Source organism: Phalacrocorax carbo, chromosome 1, assembly GCF_963921805.1.
Source record: "Phalacrocorax carbo chromosome 1, bPhaCar2.1, whole genome shotgun sequence".
Lineage (NCBI taxonomy): Eukaryota > Metazoa > Chordata > Aves > Suliformes > Phalacrocoracidae > Phalacrocorax > Phalacrocorax carbo.
Window position 1 is genome coordinate 213,117,334 of NC_087513.1, and position 14,894 is coordinate 213,132,227.

Genomic DNA, 14,894 nt, shown 5'->3' on the forward strand with positions numbered 1-14,894 from the left:
TTTTTAATTAGTTAGACTGACAAGAAGCTGCCTGCCACATTTTATGTTGAATTCATTCTATTTAGCATGGGTTGGCTGCAAAGCAACTCCCTGCTTCAGTCAGATGGAGAGGCCTGGCAGATGGGACATCTTTCAAGGTCATTTTTGCATGTGTCTGTGGGTATATGTGGCCAGAATAACCTTCACTGTGTCACTTTTATTTAAACATTTTTTCCCCCTTTGGCTGTAATATACTGAAAATACTACAACTTTAAAATATTCTGCAAATACAAACTCATTTTCATAGCCTTGACATCTTTTAAATATGTCATCAAAGTTTATTTTGCTAGCAATAAAACCATAAAATGTGATAATTTATGGAAGCAGTGGTGTCAGTGTATGAAATTAAGGAACAAGTGATGAGTGGAATCAACAAGAGAACTAAGTAGTAGCGAAGACCCCAATTTTTATCATTTGCAATCCCATCAGGCTCTGCCCTTAGGCTCTGACACAGCAGCCGTAGCTACTCAGTAAAACTGAGGCATCAGCTGGCCTGAGAACGGCCAGTCTGCCCAGCGGCTTTCATCTTAGGTTCCCCTCCATTGATACTATTCTTCCTTTATGCAAGATGTTTGTTACAATGCAGTTTTCCCCTTGACTCTGCCAAGTTTTGTGTCCTTGGTGAGGAACACTGGGCGATTTACAACCCGGGATCCTTCGCTATCTTCCTTTAGCGACTGTCCAGGCTTCTTTGACCTGCACAGGGTCCTTTCAGGGAGTCAGCAGAAGAATCCTTTGGACACCTACAGGATACATGAATGCGATGGTGTACATATGTATACATCTACTTACAGTCCCATAGCACATCTGTACATACATGCTCTACAAAAAAGAAAAAACATAGTAATTACTTGTAAAATATATAGCAAGTACAGAAGCAGAACATCTTTTCCATTCAGAGCCAACTGTGAAAGAATGCAAAACCCATTCAGCTTATGCGACTGAGCAGAAAGCTGACAGATCATCTTTTTTTTTTTTTTGAAGTGCAGATGTAGGTAAAAGTTATAAAGATGAAGATTGTATCATCCTGAGTCTCCGAGAGGGAGTCTGGTTGCAGCTGACCTGGAAATCCCAGGGTGATTGTGTGTGTCCCCTGGAAGGTCAAAATCTACTGTGCTATTTCCACCTTGTAAAATAATACAGTATTTCATTTTAATGTGGTGGTTTGTGTCTGAAACAAAGAGCATTAACATATCTGTTCATTCTTAAAAGTGTTTCCAATGAATCTACTCAAAGCCTGTTTGCAGTATTTGAAACCACTATAGCAGGTTCAGTCCTTTTTTGCCATCCTGTTTTAAAACATACCCATCATTGCTGAGTCTGTTTCTAACACATAAAAACAAGAGAACCAAAATCTAATCAAATGGATTACTGAGGATTAACTAAAGTGGATAAGGACATTTTTGGAGGTTCATAATCACTTCTAGTTGCATAACAGACCTGTTATCCCACATAAAAATATTTTTTTTCATACTTAGAGAGTTGTATAAGCTTTTGTCTGAGAATTTTCCTTCTATCCAACAAGACAAAAGGATCACACATTGATACTCAGTAAAACTTGTTCTTGTCACAATGGATGAATGGAGTAATGGATTATTTTAATATTACTAATAGTCAGTTACAGGCCACAAAAACCATCTGTGTAGGAGATACTTTTTTAGGACATGTAAGAAGCAAAAAATGAAATTATCTATGTGTACACATATATGTTCATACACATGCACACACATACGTATACACACCTCAGAGAAATCTTTGTTTTCCTTTTTGTCTTCCAAACAAATAGTGGAGAAGAAAATGTTTAGATTTGTAATATTTCTGATAATACTGACAACTCCGTAACTACAAACATCCAAGGTTGCTGAGCACAGCTATGTTCTTCGAAGAAAATTTTAGCACAACTGGACTTGTTTTGGATACCTCAGTCTGTAAGAATAATGGTGATGTAAAATCTGACATCATTTCTTTGCTGCTCTAAAGCTCATTCTGTAAAAGTAGCTTGAGACGGGCTTTCTTCTAGACTACAAAAACAAGCTGAGCGTAGCAGATAATTAACATATTTCTAATCACCACTTTTTACCGACTAAAGGTGAAAATTGCATTATTTGCAAATGTGTTATCTGCTATGGTTAAACAATACATTTTCAAGATGTACTAATCCCTGTCAATGCTAAATGGATGATGATGAAAAAAAAAGTGAGCATCATCACACCAGGTAGTTTTCTGAATAGATGTGTTTTTCTAGTCTGGGCTGAATGATTAAGTATAAACTATTCCATACCTGAGTAAAAGAAAAAGGAGCTGAATTGTAATTTTTGAAGATGCAAAATAGTTGTGAATGAGAAGCAGTATGATCCTCTGCTCTGACTTTCCAACAAGAGAATGTGAAGACAAGGGGCAGTCACCCACCACATGGGTGGTGGGAGAGCTGAGCATCTCCTCCCTAAGCCTTGTGTGACACGGGAAGACCCCAGGGAAGGCACTGGGACAGGCAGCTGCCACTGCACAGGCTCAGACAGCAGAGGTGGGGGTGGGAAGAGGCGCAAGTCCTTGGCTTTTGCACAGTGCGGAAGGATCTCACCCAGTGCAGGAACCCCGTGGGCTGGGGCCAGCTATTTTCTTTGATGATTAGCTGTGTCTGGAGCTCTGGGTCAAGGACTTGGAGGGAATCCACAGTCTTGTGCTGGGGGAACGGATGGGCTGACAGAGCTTCAGCAGCTGTAAGGGCACCCTCAGTTCCTCCCTGCTATGTCCAGCGATATAGTTGTCCACAGGGGACCTGACGCTCCGGTAGATCTCCTCCAGTTTTGTGCTATCCTGGAGCATAGCACTCACTCAGTAATTTCTGTGACAATTCTACAACCTCTACCTACATGTCTTTTGTTTTTCAAATCGGTGTGCTGTGGCTCAGTCTTAAGTTAAACAGTTTAACTGATGAAGAACTAACATGAAATCTAGATACACTCCTTGAGGAGCTAATCACGCTAATGGTTTAGCCTGAATTTATCTAGTTTCATCATCCAGACACTGGCTGGTACACTGTGTTTGTTTTTACTTCATCTAAATTAAAGATCAGTTTACAGTCAGAAAGCTCTTCCTTCTCTAAGTGCATATAACCCATGACCAGGTCAACTCTCGGTCATCTACAAGTATACTAAGTACACTGGGAAACTATGATTTCCCCTTAAAGGCATGTTTTCCTATCATAGATTATCCTTTTAAGATAATTTCCAAAATCTTTCTTAATTAACATCTTTTTTGGAAGTATGATTGCTGGAAACCATGCAGGTAAAGCCTTTCAAGTCCTATCACTAATAGCATTTCTATACTCTAACTTGATGCTTAAGCACCCAAAGATTTTACTTACGTTCTTTTTTATAGCATCACATGTTTTTTACTTTTCTTTTTTCGGTTGGTTATCCAGGAAGAAGCCTTAGATCTTCTTTCAGTATAGCATATCCCTGCCTTTTAAGCATGGACTGTCGCCCTGGTTCCTAGATGGAGGACCTTGCATTTGTCTGACTTGAAATGCAGTTTTTATTAAATGAGTCACTCTTAAGAAAGTACTCACAAGGGTCAGGGTATGTAAGGCCTTTCCTCTCTCCCACTCTGCTGATTTTTATCCATAATGAAACTGAATGAGTGGGAGCTGAGTTTTAATGTTTTTTTAGTAACTTCTTAAATTCATTTCACTATGTTTAAACAAGTGCTAAACTTCATTTCCTCTCCCTAAAATGATGTAATCAGACTGTCAAGTCTACGACTTGTTTTGATGGTAGATAGTCCTTGATTATTACTAATGCAAACGGTTTAATATCCCCCCGAGCCACAGCTAACCTGCATGAAAAGAAATGCTGCCTCTCTATAATATCAGGAAAGCAAACTGAGCTGGCCTTCTCATTGCAAATTTGGAGAAGAAAACAAAAAGGCTTACAGCTGGCCACAGATTTCACATTTGTACCCCAAGCAATGTCTGAGTGTTGCGTTTCTTTTCTTTTTATGAAGGTGTGAGTGTGATCTGTCAAAACTCCACTCAAACTTCCTCTGAAACTTATTTGACTTTTGAAGAAAGGGTTGGTTTTGGTTTTTTTTTTCATAATAAAAATACCACCCAGCTGAAGCAGAGTTGCATGCATTCAACAAATTTACAAGGTGATATTGTTAACATAGATTTTACTACCAGAGGTCTTGCCATGGGCCATACCTTTCCCCCCATCTAATTATATGATTTCCTTTTTCTTTGTTCAGCAGAGTCCCGTCCGTTTTTCCTTCTGGTCTCTCCGCAGCCCATTTCTCGTGCTGCTGGCCTGCTGCATGAGCTCCCATTTCAGGCAATATAAAGCCTGTCACAGGCCACGTGCTCAGTACTTTCCTGCTCTATGAAGTGATTTCCCATGCTGGCACCTGAATCTAGAGGGACATAAGTCTTTTTTTTTCTCCTCAGCACATTCAGTTTCTGCACGGCTGGCCTTTTCAGAATAAAATCCCATCTTTGCTCACACTGCAGTCAATCCTTGCACTAAGGGACAGGGGAAAGTGCTTAGGATGAAGCACCAGGGTTTCCAGAAGGCCAGGGTAGACACCATGACTGGTCATCACTTACAGAGTCTTCCCTCACTTGTTGTGTGGCAGAAGGTTTCACCAGCACATTCAGGATTTTTTCTGGGGGGTGCTTGGAGAGAGTGTAGATGCCGTGTTGGATCCAGTAGGACGTATAGGAAGTATACAGTGGGGTAGGTGCTTGCTGGTTGTAGACAATCGTAGAGAAGACCACCACAGGCTTGGAGCAGAGAGGCTGGTATGTCACTGGTGTAAACGTGCCAACAAGTCTGTACTGTTTGGCTGACATGAAACATCAAGAGGTCTACAGCAGCTTGGCAAGGGGGCCATTACCTTACCAGACTAACTGCTTAGTCAAAACTCCTTGTTTAGGGGCCTCTTCCATGCAACCCAAACAGATGGCTGCTTTGGTATCAGTGTTGAGATGACTACGCTTTTTTTCTCTTATAAAATGTTTTTAGAAGACTCTTGAAATTTATTTTTCAGTTCTCACTTGCTACTTTTCCATGCCTCACCATTTTTCTCTTTCTTTCCTCATGCATTCTGCTTCGTGTCTTTGGAAAGAACCACGTTAATACACTGCATGCATTATACAGCACCTCCACAAAGAACAAAAGGAAGGCTAAGTACTAAACGAGGGAGGATGCATACAAAAGGAGCTCAACATATTTCTATATTATAATTAAAGCTATTAAAATATTTCTGTATCCAACACTGACATTCTGTACCTTTGCAGCAGCTGCAGAGTCAGAAGAAAACTTGAGGCTGTAGTTACAGGCCTCCAGGGAACGGCAGCTTCTCAAGGCCATGAATGCCTTATTGCCATCAACACGGTTTCTCCTGCTTTCAGGCTTTTTCTGAATTGTATAAATAAGGATCAATGCTGAGAAAGTCTGTGTATCTTGAGTAGTCATTGACTCTAGCTGAACTGAGAGCCCTTGGGTCCTTGCAGGATCCAGTTACTTGCTGATCATTAAGCTGATAACAACTGCCTCTTCTTCGAGTTGGTCATTTTTCTTGTAGTGCTGACCCTCCAGACAAAAAGAAACAAAATAAACAACGAAAAAGGAAAAAAAAAAAAAGAACAACAACAACAAAAAAAAGCCCCAGAGAAAAATAAGGATAATTATTCTCAATAGAAAGAAATATTGGACTAGATCTCCTTCCTGTGCCTCCTCATGATTCATAATTTAAATATTTGGAGTGTTTTGGATAGGAGTACATAAACAATGGATAATACGAGGCAAAAGATGAGAACTGACATGGCAATTTTTTTGCTGAACAGGTCAGAAGTTCAGGTAATGTGCAGCTCACTTTCTGCTCACAAGACTCATCAGATGCTGAATTCATCTCAATATGTAGAAGACAGAATTTCCCATAATGGGCAGTAAGGCACAAGCCTCTAAAACCTGAACTGCAACTATATATACATCTATTTTTATATTCAGGGATCTTATAAAAAATCACCGCCCCTTTTCTGCTAAATCTAGTAGCAGAGTGTACTCCATGGTAGCACCTAACTACATGTTTCTGAGGTGGAAGCACTTTCACCTTTCAGCATTTGCTCTGAAGCTTTGATAGGGAAAGAGTTGGCAAAGAGGACCCTGCAGTTCTGAAGACCTCCTGTTTTGGATATACTCAGGTCAGAAGCCTTCGATTTGATTTGCAACAGAGGTAACAAACTGGAATCTGGACTTGTACTTCCACAATCAACTGAAAATTTCTCAGAGCCTTATCCCAGAGCTTATCTCCCAGGACTAGGAAATCTCAGTTTCCAGGCTATGTCTTGTCAACTCCTAATATTTTTTCCATGCGTGAAGTTAGCTTAAAATCACCAAAAAGCATATTCTGCTCCCTGGGATTGTTCCACCCATCTTCCGTTCATCATTTACCTGTTATAAATTCTGACATTATAGGAAAGTTCACTTCTATTTTTTCCCTTCTAATTCCACCTCATTTCTACTCTGTGCAGTGGCTAAATATTCCTTTTCCTCCTTTTTTTCACACATTTTGAACATTTGCCACTGATTAGCATATCTTTGTCCTTTATCAAGATCCCATTGAAACCTTCGCAAAACCTCCCATAAAAGTCACAAAGAGCCAACACAGCACCTTAGTCATCACTTTCCCAAGTTATTCAGAGGCTGTTTCCTCCCTGATCAGTCCTCCTACCTCTTTAATTGTTTGAGTTGATGCCTCTGAAGTGCCTCCAGCTCTTTCTGATAATGAGGTGTTTCAGCTGAACACCTTTCCAGATGTTGTGTCACAGGCAGTAGGCACAAGGGAGAGGTTGTTACCACCTTATGCAGAAACATGGTGGTAATTCTGCTTATGCACTCTGGAATAAAGTTTGAATAGGTTTTTTTCGGGGGGTTGGGTTTTGTTCGACCTTTTGTTTTCCTGTTAAGTATCGATCACAAATGTATGTCTAATTTACAGGTTAGAAATGAGCAAATGACTTGAGCCCATTTTCAGAGGCTGTAACCTGCCATCTGAGGTGATGATATTTCATTCCAGTGTTGGTTGTTTCCCTTCAAATTGTCACCTGAGCTGCTGTTTTAGAACAGCAGGTTGCCCTCAGTTTTCTGGTCATCATTTTGAGGATCTGGCTGAAGCACTTAGCAGGATGAAGGCTGCGATTTTCTGCCCCATGGTGATGCTTGTATCTGCTTGTCTGGTTTTTCACAAATGCTTGGCCTGTTATTTGACCTAGGTGACTAGTACAGATCAACTCTGAAATAAATACTTCATAAATTTTAAGGCCAGAAGGGAACATTATGCTCATCTAATCTGACGTTCTACAAGCAAAAGTCCATGGAGTTTGACAGGTAGCTCCCATCTTCTGATTTAGCTGAAATATGTATTCTAGAAAGTCCTGTCTCAGAGATTTGCAGTGATAGGCAGTCTGCCTTATCTCCTAATAACTAATTGCCCTAACTGTACCAAGAAAAAAAAAAGAAAAGAGAACATTATGCAGCATATCCAGAGTCAATTAATCCAGCTTTAGAGTCCAGTCATTAGGTCTTGCTGTTTCTTGATCTTTTAGATTGCTATAATAAATCCTTTACCAATGTAAGCAACTGCACTTGCAAAGAAAATGACAAACTCAGGGGCTTAGATATATTGTCTACAGATGTGTGTTAAGCAATAAAAAAAAGATTTAAGCTCAGGAAAAAATAAATATTAAATATTTAATTGTTGATCTGTTTATGGAAGATACATTTTCCCCATAAGAGTATTAAAAAGAGTGGATAAATTGCTCATCATAAATAATTGGAGAAAGCTGACTAATGGCCCAAATTTCTTTTTGTTCCCCCCCCCCCCTTGGAAGATATTAAGATATTACTTTAAAAATTGGGGGGGGCTGTGGTTTGGTGTTTTTATTTCCCTGCAGATATGATTTGATTCAGTGACGACTTCCCAATGAAAGTGGTTTTGTTCTGAAGAGAAATTGTGAAAGAGAAAAAGAAATCAAATATTAGTTTCTGTTCACATAAACTAATGGCATCAATGAGAAGTAAATTTGACTAGAAAGTAATTCATAAGTGCAGCAGGGGTCTGGTTTTCTGTCACTGTGGAAAGTAATTAAAATGGAGCTCTCACAGATAAAAATTTGGAGTACTCAGAATATTCCATCTGTTACTGCATCCATTTCTGAGTGGTTCCAGAGCTGGGGGATCTAGCTTTTTCCAAGACAACTGTCTCTTGACTGAAGCAAGCTGCCCACGCAGTGGCCATTTCAATTCAAGTGCAAACCACACAAAAATTATCATTTACCTTGAAACGGTTGTCAAGGTCGGTCTTTTCTGCAATACATGGGGTGAGTGTGTGCTGAGTGTGTTTACTCATGGTGTACAGTTTCATAGCTTGTTCTGGCTCTATAGAGTCCCTCATTTTTTGGTGAACAGCAGAGCGGTCAGCCTCTGAACTCCATGCCAGCACCCTGTGCACAGTCTGCCAAAACGCAAATGATGGCTTGAAGACCAGCAAAGTGATACAGAGCTGATCCAGCTTCATGATTCCTTTGGGCAGGAGGGAAGATTGCTTTGGGTTCTTATTTTGGGTTATTATGCAGCCCAAACACATGCCCTAAAGCCCTGGGTAGAACCATATACGTGCTTCACTAATGGCTTATTAGTTATGAGCCTCCTTCCATTTGTTCAGTGGGCAAAGCGGGCAGTGGTGCGCACCCTGTCCTGAAGAGCCCAGAACAGAAATTAAAATATGAACAACGAGCAGAAGACAAACCCATCAGGAACCCAGGGAGAGGATAAGGATTGCTGGAGAGTCTGGCTGAACAAAACATGCCGAGATCATTCACAGAGCATAAAGACACAGCTCTAGTACCGTAATTAGATTAGGTGTCTCTGGTTTAGATATACCTGCAATGACTCATTAACAATCCTTAGATAAAGCAACATTAATTGGATCCCATCACGTTTACCACCTTTCAGCAGACCATGTGATTAGCCTAGGACAAAACACCTGGAAAGAGACTTTGATGAAAGCATGTTATGAATATTCTTAATGGGTGGGATTTAAACCAAATGGATTATAAGCCTTTATTAACAGCTCACCTGTAAATCCTGATAATTTTCCTTTCTGTGAGTTTCCAGTGTAATATTTGCACACCCTGATTATAAATTTTGAAGAAATAGCTTATAACTGTGGTTAAAATGCAGCATTAAAGCAGTTAAACAGCCTCCTTATTAGCATTAGAACTATAGTCAAAACACATTATACTTGGCTAATAAATTTATTTTTTATGTAATGGAAATGCCATCAAAGCATAGTTAATCTGAATTGAATTAGATTATAATTGGAGCTCTTGTGCACAAGGAATGAAAATGATTCTTTATTGTTGCAGACTGACAATGCAGCATTTGTTACTCCCTCCTCACTACCCTTCTAAGTGGCAGCTGTAATATTAGTGTGCTCATCTCATAAGCTGTGCATATAATATCACTACGTCTCTAAGCATGGAGTTTAGCAGTAAGACAGAGGGAAATGTATTGCTTTGGATGTAATTCATCACATTTCCACCCTGTTCCTTCAGAGGTGCAGGTACTTGAGAAACAGTCTTGTGCATAAGCATCCTCCCTTTTTGCCCGCACTTCTGGCTACGTATGTTGGGGGGTGGTGGTGTGAATGTGAGCTCCCAGGACTCAGAGGAAAATCTCAAATGCTCCTTTACAATGTTAAAGGCTGAATGGTAAACATGCACCCCAGGGCTTAGCCCTACTCATCAGGCTTACTGACTGCTCACCCAAATAGCTGAAGTAGTTTCCCCAAGACTTTATACACCCAACTTATATCTCTAGGGAAGAGGGCATGGTAAATGGATGCTCACGGCATGGAGTTTTTGGTGTCTTTTCATCCTCTGCAGGGCACAGGGAGGGAGCTACACGCTGTTCCAGTGCGCACAGGTTCCATCTTACGCTGCCTAACTGGCAGACTCACCGCAAAGAGGTGATGGGGCGAGGGTGGGGTGTGCAGTGCCCTGCTAATGGGGAACTTTTTGCCTAAGAGCATGGGTGTACGATAAGGACAGATAGGTCCCTGCTACAGGAGGGAAAACTTGTGGCAGTAGCAAGAGGAAATTGGATGCAAAAAGCAAAGGGTAGAGGTCCCCATTCAGGACACTACCATGCTCATCACCATGGTACCTAGGCACGTCGTCAAGGAAACAATGTTAGGACCTTTTTAGCAAGAACTAAGTGACACTTACACTGTCACTAACATAACCTGAGCAGGTATGAGGTCTGGGAAGGAAGAAGAGGAAAGCAGCAAGGAGTGATTCTCTTTTTTCCTTCTTTATTTTCTTCTTGTTTCCCCTATGTTAAACCAAGACAAATGAGCAAAATGCACTTCACCCGCTCATAAAACCAACTGGTGGTGTAAACAAAGAGAAAGCAGGAAATTAATAACCTATAACTCAGCTGAGAGCAAAGGGAACATCCCTTGTAAGTCTGTCTGATTTCTATGTCATCTATCCCAAATTTACAACGTGGCAATTTCTAGTTGCTTATAAACCATTAAAATTTGCAGCACAGTAAGCAGCTAATGTAATTTTGCCTGCAAGTGGTATCATATCTTGGATCCGCAGGGAGATGAGCACACTCGTGTCTTATCATTGCCTTCTGTGGTAGGTAAAAGTGCCCAGTGCTGTTGGGCTTAGGCCCAGTGTGAGTTAGTTGAAGTTCATTACTGACAACCTGGGGCTCAGTTCCACTTATCTGCAAGTTCTCATTTAGCGTGAATCATCACAGTATCAGAGCATCTTCCAAAAACACGTTAAGCAATCAGATTAGTACCCAGCACATCTGGTTTTATCTCTCTTTTCTCTTTTTCTCCACAAGAGTAGCACAGGGCAAAAAGGCACTTTACTCAGAAAGATGACATTGCTACCAAAACCCGTAATATATCCCAAGCCAGCCTGGCAGAATGTTATTAATGCTTCAAAGTCAAACACTGAAAAACAGAGAAAATCCAAAACGAAGGTTGCCTGTGAGACGTTTATTGCCTTTTTTATTTAGTATTCATTAAATACACAGATTTTGTTGCTAGGGGATTTATTTTTTTGACTCTTTATTTCATGCAGTACCATAGGTGGAGAGTGCTTAGATGTTTTTATCTTTATGATTTTATTTTTTGTGTGTGTATAAATAAGTATAATAAACATATTATACACATATATATATTTTTCACCTTTTTGTGGCTTGTTGACTGTATGGAAAGAAATTAATTTGCTTATGTTCTTTTCTGAGGTGTTCAGCAGTTTTGTCCCTTTGTCCTTGAGAAAAGTTAATTAACTGATATTTATATCTTTCTGTAAGGTAAGGGAGAGGTGTTAGCTCCCATTTTCCCTTCCAGCGCCTGATGTCTCAAAGTATAATGCCATATAATACGGCCCAGATTCACCCTATCTACCTTTGCCAGTCCCTGTTTGCTTTTCTCACCACCAACCCCAGCCCCACCAGACCCCTGTTAGAGCTTTCTGCTTTACTTCATTCTGGTTTGGATTTCTCCCGTTCTGCATTTCAGCCTTAGAGCTCTGATGGTGGCATGGGATGAAGATCAACATAGTTCCTGACCCCAGCCTGGAGCAACTGAGAATAATCAGTACAACAGAAAGTCTGCCTTTACTTTGCAGACCTGTTCTGAAAATACTTAGCCAATTTGTCCCAATGTCATGTTGAAAATCTGGCCAGTGCTTGGGGCTGTGAAAGGAAAGGACCCATTTGGCAGAAGTGGATTTTTCTGGGCTGGACATGGTCTGTTACAGACTAGAGGAATAAGCATAGGCCAGTAGCACTGGAGCTGAATATCTGCTAGAAGATGCTGAATGCCTTGGGTTACTGCTCTTGGCTTCAGTTAATGCAGGATTAAACTCTGATTGTCTTCAGCTCCCGCGGACATGAGTGAGAAGTGAATTTGCTCAGCATCTTGCAGGCTCTCGCCATACAGAATCCATTTCCCAGTGCTGTGTGTTATTTTCTAGAAATGATTTTACAGTGTGTTTAAACACCTCTATTAAATTATTTTCTTCCCAAGAAAGTACTTACTGCTCATTCAGTGGCTGGAATTGATTGCAGCAGTTTTGTTTTGTTTTCTTTTTTGTTTTCATTTTGTTTTCTTAGTAGCTTAATGTACAGAGGAATAAAAACTAGGCAATGACAGAAAAAGTAAGATTAGAACAAGGGTCAACTCTTCCTTTTCCTTATAAGAGAAAAAAAAAATTACAGGACTTAACTGAAACTGAATAGATCTAGGGAAAACTATACTATGCAAATCGTACTTCCAGCTTGTTTGTATATCCACAAGCTGCATAGCTGCTCAAAGCAAGAGGATGACTCAAAAACTCATGAAAGCAACTGCTCCACACTCTACCCTCCTAGTCCCAGCAGCTCTCCTGTGTCTACACCTCTTGCTGTGGGGCTGCAAACTACTCAGCTAGAAAGTCAGTACTGGCAGAGGTAGCTTAAATATACTCAAAATCCTTTCAAGTTCAATTAGATCTCTAAAATATATTTCAAAGTCCTTCCTCCTGTTGGGAAGAGTTGGAGTGAAAGGGTCTTAAGAAAACCTGAGTGGCTACCCTGAAGAGTGTGAGAAGAAAGGTCTACCAGCTCTGGCGTTGGCAAGAAAACATAGAGAACTTCCTATTATACTTTTGCTTTGCCCCTCAGTGCTAAATTTACCCTTGCCTGGTTTCTGCTCCTGTTGAACACTAACAGCAAAGAAACCCAGCCACTGGAGAGCTGGACATTGCTACTGGGGATTGCTCAACCCTAGTCTGGTCTTGACCACAACCATGAATTATATTTGTGCCTGGGAGAAGCTTTGGCAGCACAGAGCCCATCTAACACACGCTTCCGCTGAAAGATGTTTAACTCCCTGTTGGATATGGGTCAGACAGAGCTGGTCAAGTGACAGCAGCCCTCCATCTGCAGCCATATGGGTCTGCAGCAAGAAGGACGCTGAGATGGAGTCGTGCAGTGAATATCAGCAAAACAAGTCTTAGACATCACTTTGATAAACTAGTGGGGGTGGGAAGGCCTGGGAAACCTCAAATCTTTATGTGGCCTTCACTTTTCAGTGTCTCCATTTAACTGCCCCCACACACTACTATTGTCTGTCTTGTCTAATTTAGAGTGTAAATTCTTCAGGGCAGGGACTGTCTCTCACTGTGTGTTTGTGTGGTGAGGCCCTGATCCTGATTGGCAGCTCCGAGTACACTACAAATCTATTTTAATATAACCCCAAATTGAAAATTCTGTATCTTTGAGCCTTAGGGGATGTGGGACTGTATTTGGGAAAGCAGAAGCTCTGAAAAAATACGGAAAGGTCATTGCAGACAATGTGCTGAATCTGAACTGCAAATGTGGAGCTAATGGCTAAGAGACAAGGCTAATTTTGCTCTTGGTCAAATGCAGGCAAGTTGAACAGGTCGATGGAGGCATCACTAACCACGTATTAGGATACTGAGGGAAGCTGGGGCTGACATGTGTCTCCATTTCTCATGTTTACCCTTCCGAAAAGTTATTGAGAAAATAGAAAGGATTTCAGAAAGAGATAAAAGATGATTTAGAGTCTGGAAATCTCACCAAACTTCAGTCCCTTAAATGAGGCATCCAAGTGAAGGTCAGAGTTGTCCTAGAATAGCTAAATAGTTATCAGAGAGAGAGAGACACCTTGAGGAGATATTCACATTTGAGGGTAGTTAAACTGCCTCCTTTAGGAGCCTCCACTGATTACAGAGGGATGCTCAGGCAAGTAGGCACAGGTAGTTACCTGAGTTTGGTACCATCAGTCTTCCCACCCCAAGAAAGAATAGCTTTGACACTGAGTGTATTTAGCTTGTTGGAAAGAAGGTTAAGAGGAGACTTGCTGACACTTTGTAAGTACCTACACAGGAAAGGCGGTTCTCAGTAGGATAGGGCTCTTTCATCTCTCAAAGGTATAACAAGATCCAGTGACTGGATGTTGAAGAAAGACAGATTCAAACTAAAGATAAGGTGCAAATTTTAGCAGCAAGAGTAATGAATCTTGGGAACAATTTACAATGGAGGTGTTAGATTTCCCATGACTTGAAGGCCCTAAACCAAGGTGAGATGTCTCTCTAAAAGATATGCAGTTGCTTGGCCATTAGTTATGAAGCTACAGGAATTGCTAGGTGATATGTAGAAGGTTACATTAGATGGTCATAAAAGCACTGTCTAGTGATAAAATGCACTAGTCTAAATAATGATACTAAATATTCCATCATAACAAATTGATTTTGCATATACTGTACCAGCTTAGTGTTACTCAGTTAAAATTGCCTGCGCTTTTAGGGCCTGATGCAAGTGGACAAAGTACATGGCTTCCTCAGCACCCCAACAACAGGCATATATCCATCCCTCCTTACAGACTGTTTACAGCCTAATCCATCATCTCCCGAACTCACCATTTCCCAGCGTAAAGACTGTAATATTGCTCATTCATATATATTTGTGGAGAGATATATACACACACACACATACATGCATCAAGAGTGCCTTATGGAGTTTGTTAAGAACCACATTTAGGCTCCTGAGAATCATTTTCAGAACTGAGGTCCCTCTGGTCTGAAGGAATTGCCTGTTTCTCAGAGATGCTGTAATTCTCCAGGACTGCACTCTCCACTCTTGATGGAGCATATAAGGGCAATCAGCTTAGAGAGCTGAGTTAGTGAAACACTAAAAGTGAGGAACATGGTTTCCTGAGCTTTTCTTAGTTGGCGTAGCTAAAAGAAAAGCATAATCACAGGAATT